We start from the raw sequence: 7,262 nt of genomic DNA, 5'->3' as shown, positions 1-7,262 counted from the left end.
GGCTAGCAGAGATTAGACTTTTGTTGGCTTGCTGTACATGAAGAATGTTGTTCAGGAGGAGATCTCGATCACGGGTATGAATAGCTGAATGACCAATGTGCTTGATAACCATACCTGAACCACTAGCAGTATGAATCTGCTCGTTTCCACCGTAGCGATCGCGTACGGTCTGCTTCTCCAAGTCTCCTGTGATATGATCGGTGGCACCGCTGTCCAGGTACCAGTTCATGTCCACCCCGTACTGCGGTGCAGCGAGGTTGGCCGACTTCTCCTCCACGCCTTGATAGGATTCATCGTAGCGCTTCCAGCACTTCCAGGCTGGGTGGCCCATCTTGCCACAGATCTGGCACTGGACCCTGGGAGCGGAGACATGATTGTTGTTGTAGTTGCCTCCGCCGCCGTTGTTGCCGCCATGTCCCCCTTCCTCCAGGCTTGGAGTAGCCGCCGCGTCTGCCGCAGTCACCACCATTGCCGCCTTGTCTGCGGCCGCGGTCACCACCGCCGCCACCGTTTCTACGGCCTCGGGTAGCAGCGTTGGCAGAGGATTGTGAACCCCCGCCGCGGAGATTGAGCCTCGTCTCGAAGCTCAGTAGCTGCGAGAACAGCTCACCACGGTCACCGGCTCCACCCGGGAACACATGGCCGACACCACCGGGTCGAAGTCTTCGTCTAGCCCAGCCAGGATGTGGGAGACGATGTCGTCATCGTCCACCCTCTTCCCTGCAGCGATCAGCTCGTCGCAGAGGGACTTGATCTTCCCGACGTAGTCGGTGACGGAGGAGTTGCCCTTCTGCAAGTTTGCGAGGGCGATCCGAACATTGGTGGTCTGGGAACGAGTGTGGGATGCAAGCATCCCTTCCACCGTGTTCCAGAGCTCAGCAGAGGTGTGACATGAGGCGACCTGGATAGCTATCTCGCGAGGAAGAGTCGTCAGGAGATAGGAGTGCATACCAGGTTGGGTTCGGCGCTTTTGCCGTCGTCTTGCCATCAGATGAGGTCACATCGATCTACATGGGAGGTGGCAGCTGCTCGACGTCAAGGTACTTGGCCATCTGTGCTCCACGGATGGCCGAGAGCACCATAGCCCGCCACAGGGCTTGGTTGCCCTTCGTCAGCTTCTCGGTGGCGGCGTGCACGAATGGCGAGGACGGGAAGGAGCTTGAAGACGACGCTGACATGGATGCGTTCGAGGATGGCTCTGATTACCATGAAAGAACTAAGATTGGAAGCGTATGCTTACCGCAAGGACGCGTGCGTGTTTATATAGGCAAACATGTTTACATGGTGCGGCTAGGTTGTTGTAGACTTGATCCATACTCCAAGGCTATACAAGAGAGGATCTATCTATCCTAACAACCTGCCTAGATATACAACAAACACCACGCACGCATATATGTCACGTTACAACTTAAACAAGCCTACAATTTAACAGGTTTCAGTCCATAGGTTTCTATTATTCTCAAGATCTCTTCTAAGTACAAATTGTCATAACTGCGCCTCTAGTTTTAGTCAAACAAATGGTCCTAAAAAATTCTCGAACTGTAGGAGAACTCCATAAACACATTAGCATAAATCCATAAACACATTAACACCAGCTGATTAGAAGTGCATTTCAAAAATCAGAAATCCAAGGTTGCAAACTAATGATGGTATGATTCTGAAAGAGAGAAAAAGATAAATCCATATCTACTTGCTCCAGTTTTAAAGTGGAGGAAATATAGTGTGTTCATGCATCTGATGAATAGATTGGAGTGCTATTATTGGCACCAGGTTTGCCTAGCTAGCATTCTGTAGCTAGCTTAAACAGAGATAAGGTCATAAGCTGAAAAACGTGGAACCCAAACCACCAAAACTTAATCTGGTTCTCCTCCATACGTTCCAGTTCAGCAGGGTGGCTTTTCTCGATGCTCCCATTAGTTTGAGGACGACTTTATTCATTGCTTCTCCTACAACAAGCACAATGTGATGCATCAACAGGTATATGAACTTGAGATAAACTGATCATGCCTAGTTGCTCTCCAACCCAGCATTGTTTGGTTGGAAGTTCGAACCACCTAAAAATAAAGCTATCTAAGTGGTAGTCTGGTAGAGAATATCTGACCAGAGGTCAACTAAACAGAGATTAAATTACTCGGACAATTAAGCAAGTGCAGTGCCATGTGAAGCCTCTCGTCTTCAGCTGCCCGTCCCATAGCTGTAGCGCCTGCTCCGCACCATCCAATCACAGGATGCATGTCCAAATATTTCTCTGGATGCCGATGGTGAGGACTGTAGAGCTGCAGCATGACAAGATCATCTCGCCTGAGTTACAAACAGAATCAAGAAAATAAAGGAAAATAAAAGAGGTAGAGAAGCTGGGGAGTGTACCACTGACTTGCGTTGGTTAGTTGATATGAGCGCCATGAGGCCGGACGTGCTTGAAGACTACGACGGTGACAAGATCATGGACTGCTTGGTGTGTTGTGGTGTCTCTCTAGCCTTTACCGATGGCCCAACAATCGGGGTCTGGTGACTGGACTTTTGTCAAACAGGTTGCAAGCAAGGAGGATGCTGCACAGGAGGTCGACCCAGCCCATGTAGCTTCACTTGTAGAGTGAACTGCTTCCAGCTGCCATGGCCATGAAGGTCGAACAACGCCTGGTTGGACTCCGACATGGGAAGCCTCGCCGCCTTGCACCACGTCCATGCCCGTGTCCCTGGCGAGAAGACACACACGTACTATGAGACTTGACTCTCCTCACTCGTGGTGTAGGAAGGCAACCTCATAGCGCCCTCTGCCGGCACCGGTGTAAGCGCATGCGTGCACAGAGGGGTAGAGCCATACCAGGGACCCCATCTCGAGAGGCCGCCGGCGGTACCACAGGGAAGAAGTCATTGGAGGGACGCAGGTGCCGGTGACGGATCCTCAAAAGATTTCTTTTAGGCATCCGTGGAGAGGGGATGAAATTAGGAAATCCCTTGAGCCAGGAGGAAGGGCGATGGGAAGATGCCTGGTGTCATGGGGGTGCGTGTGTGTAGTTTTCCCTTTTTTTAAGGGCCAGACACTAGTAGGGAAAAGCCTAGCAGTAGCTGAAGGAAATATGCCCTAGAAGCAATAATAAAGTTGTTATTTATATTCCCTTATATCATGATAAATATTTATTATTCATGCTAGAATTGTATTAACCGAAAACTTAGCACATGTGTGAATACATAGACAAACAGAGTGTCACTAGTGTGCCTCTACTTGACTAGCTCGTTAATCAAAGATGGTTAAGTTTTCTAGCCATAGACAAGAGTTGTCATTTGATGAACGGGATCACATCATTAGAGAATGATGTGATTGACTGGACCAATCCATTAGCTTAGCACTATGATCATTTAGTTTATTGCTATTGCTTTTTTCATAACTTATACATGTTCTTATGATTATGATATTATGCAACTCTTGAATATCGGAGGAACACATAGTGTGCTATCAAATGTCACAACGTAATTGGGTGATTATAAAGATGCTCTATAGGTGTCTCCGATGGTGTTTGTTGAGTTGGCATAGATCGAGATTAGGATTTGTCACTCCAATTGTCGGAGAGGTATCTCTGGGCCCTCTTGGTAATGCACATCACTATAAGCCTTACAAGCAATGTGACTAATGAGTTAGTTACGGGATGATGCATTACGGAACGAGTAAAGAGACTTGCCGGTAACGAGATTGAACTAGGTATGATGATACTGACGATCGAATCTCATGCAAGTAACATACGAATGACAAAGGGAACAACGTATGTTGTTATGCGGTTTGACCGATAAAGATCTTCGTAGAATATCATGGAGCCAATATGAGCATCCAGGTTCCTCTATTGGTTATTGACCGGAGATGAGTCTCGGTCATGTCTACATAGTTCTCGAACCCATAGGGTCCGCACGCTTAATGTTCGATGACGATCAATATTATGAGTTTATGTGTTTTGATGTACCGAAGGTGGCTCGGTGTACTAGATGAGATCACGGACATGACGAGGAGTCTCGAAATGGTCGAGACATAAATATTGATATATTGGATGACTATATTCAGACACCGGAATGGTTCCGAGGTGTATCGGGTATTTACCGGAGTACCGAGGGGTTACCGGAAGCCCCCCGGGGGTTAATGGGCCTACATGGGCTTTAGTGGAAGAGAGGAGGAGGCGGCCAAGTGGAGGGGCGCGCCCCCAAAAGCCCAATCCGAATTGGGAGGGGGGCCGCCCCCCTTTCCTTCTCTCCCTCTTCCCTTTCCTTCCCCTCCTAGTTGGACTAGGAAAGGGGGGGACCTACTCCTAGTAGGAGTAGGATTCCCCCCTTGGGGCGCACCCCATGAGGCCGGCCGGCCCCCTCCTCCATTCCTTTATATACGGGGGAAGGGGGCACCCCATAGACACAAGTTGATTTCTTAGCCGTGTGTGGTGCCCCCTCCACAAATTTTCATCTCGGTCATATTGTTGTAGTGCTTAGGCGAAGCCCTGCGTCGGTAACTTCATCATCACCGTCAACACGCCGTCGTGCTGACAAAACTCTTCCTTGGCCTCAGCTGGATCTAGAAGTTTGAGGGACGTCGCTGAGCTGAACGTCTGCAGATCGCGGAGGTGTCGTGCGTTCGGTACTTGATCGGTTGGATCGCGAAGACGTTCGACTACATCAACCGCGTTACTCAATGCTTCCGCTTTCGGTCTACGAGGATACGTGGACACACTCTCCCCGCTCGTTTCTATGCTTCTCCTAGATAGATCTTGCGTGATCGTAGGAATTTTTTTTGAAATACTACATTCCCCAATAGTGGCATCCGAGCCAGGTCTATGCGTAGATATTATATGCATGAGTAGAACACAAAGAGTTGTGGGCGATAATAGATGTTGGGGAACGTAGTAATTTCAAAAAATTTCCTACGCACTCGCAAGATCATGGTGATGCATAGCAACGAGAGGGGAGAGTGTTGTCTACGTACCAACGCAGACCGACTGCGGAAGCGATCACACAATGTAGAGGAAGTAGTCGTACGTCTTCTTCCTGATCCGACCGATCCAAGCACCGTTACTCCGGCACCTCCGAGTTCTTAGCACACGTTCAGCTTGATGACGATCCTCGGGCTCCGATCCAGCAAAGCGTCGAGGAAGAGTTCCGTCAGCACAACGGCGTGGTGACGATCTTGATGTTCTACCAACGCAGGGCTTCTCCTAAGCTCTACAACGATATGACCGAGGTGGAATTTGGTGGCAGGGGGCACCGCACACGGCTAAGGAACGATCAACAATGATCAACTTGTCTGTCTAGAGGTGCCCCCTGCCCCCGTATATAAAGGGGCCAAGGGGGAGAGGTGCGCCGGCCAGGGAGAGGGCGCAGGAGGAGTCCTACTCCCACCGGGAGTAGGACTCCCCCCTCCAATCCTATTCCAACTAGGACTCCCCAAAGGGGGGGGAGAGAGAAAGGGTGGCCGGCCCCTTCTCCTAGTCCTAATAGGACTAGGGGGAGGGGGGTGGGGCGCAGCCCTATGTGGGCAGCCCTTTCACCTTTCCACTAAGGCCCATGTTGGCCCATTTGGCTCCCGGGGGGTTCCGGTAACCTCCCAGTATTCCGGTAAAATTCCCGATTTCACCCGGAACACTTCCGATGTCCAAATATAGGCTTCCAATATATCAATCTTTATGTCTCGACCATTTCGAGACTCCTCGTCATGTCCGTGATCACATCCGGGACTCCGAACAACATTCGGTACATCAAAATGCATAAACTCATAATAACTGTCATCGTAACGTTAAGCGTGCGGACCCTACGGTTCGAGAACAATGTAGACATGACCGAGACACATCTCCGGTCAATAACCAATAGCGGGACCTGGATGCCCATATTGGCTCCTACATATTCTACGAAGATCTTTATCGGTCAGACCGCATAACAACATACGTTGTTCCGTTTGTCATCGGTATGTTACTTGCCCGAGATTCGATCGTCGGTATCCAATACCTAGTTCAATCTCGTTACCGGCAAGTCTCTTTACTCGTTCCGTAATACATCATCTAACAACTAACATCTTAGTTGCAGTGCTCGCAAGGCTTATGTGATGTGCATTACCGAGAGGGCCCAGAGATACCTCTCCGACAATCGGAGTGACAAATCCTAATCTCGAAATACGCCAACCCAACATCTACCATTGGAGACACATGTAGTACTCCTTTCTAATCACCCAGTTACGTTGTGACGTTTGGTAGTACCCAAAGTGTTCCTCCGGTAAACGGGAGTTGCATAATCTCATAGTCATAGGAACATGTATAAGTCATGAAGAAAAGCAATAGCAACATACTAAACGATCGGGTGCTAAGCTAATGGAATGGGTCATGTCAATCAGATCATTCAACTAATGATGTGATCTCATTAATCAAATAACAACTCTTTGTTCATGGTTAGGAAACATAACCATCTTTGATTAACGAGCTAGTCAAGTAGAGGCATACTAGTGACACTCTGTTTGTCTATGTATTCACACATGTATTATGTTTCCGGTTAATACAATTCTAGCATGAATAATAAACATTTATCATGATATAAGGAAATAAATAATAACTTTATTATTGCCTCTAGGGCATATTTCCTTCAGTCTCCCACTTGCACTAGAGTCAATAATCTAGATTACACTGTAATGATTCTAACACCCATGGAGCCTTGGTGCTGATCATGTTTTGCTCGTGGAAGAGGCTTAGTCAACGGGTCTGCAACATTCAGATCCGTATGTATCTTGCAAATCTCTATGTCTCCCACCTGGACTAAATCCCGGATGGAGTTGAAGCGTCTCTTGATGTGTTTGGTCCTTTTGTGAAATCTGGATTCCTTTGCCAAGGCAATTGCACCAGTATTGTCACAAAAGATTTTCATTGGACCCGATGCACTAGGTATGACACCTAGATCGGATATGAACTCCTTCATCCAGACTCCTTCGTTCGCTGCTTCCGAAGCAGCTATGTACTCCGCTTCACATGTAGATCCCGCTACGACGCTTTGTTTAGAACTGCACCAACTGACAGCTCCACCGTTTAATGTAAACACGTATCCGGTTTGCGATTTAGAATCGTCCGGATCAGTGTCAAAGCTTGCATCAACGTAACCTCTTACGGTGAGCTCTTTGTCACCTCCATATACGAGAAACATATCCTTAGTCCTTTTCAGGTATTTCAGGATGTTCTTGACCGCTGTCCAGTGATCCACTCCTGGATTACTTTGGTACCTCCCTGCTAAACTTATAGCAAGGCATACAT

General features: G+C 48.4%; 1 pseudogene; it reads right to left on the bottom strand.

Moving 5' to 3' along the window:
- Positions 1-577: 577 nt before the first annotated feature.
- LOC125526121 (small nucleolar RNA Z247) lies at positions 578-715 on the bottom strand (annotated as a pseudogene).
- Between the last annotated feature and the right edge of the window lie 6,547 nt (positions 716-7,262).

This window comes from Triticum urartu, chromosome 7A (genome assembly GCF_056163025.1).
Source record: "Triticum urartu cultivar PI428250 chromosome 7A, HENAU_Tu73, whole genome shotgun sequence".
Lineage (NCBI taxonomy): Eukaryota > Viridiplantae > Streptophyta > Magnoliopsida > Poales > Poaceae > Triticum > Triticum urartu.
The sequence above is the reverse complement of the archived record's forward strand: the minus strand, read 5'-3'. Positions and strand labels throughout refer to the sequence as shown.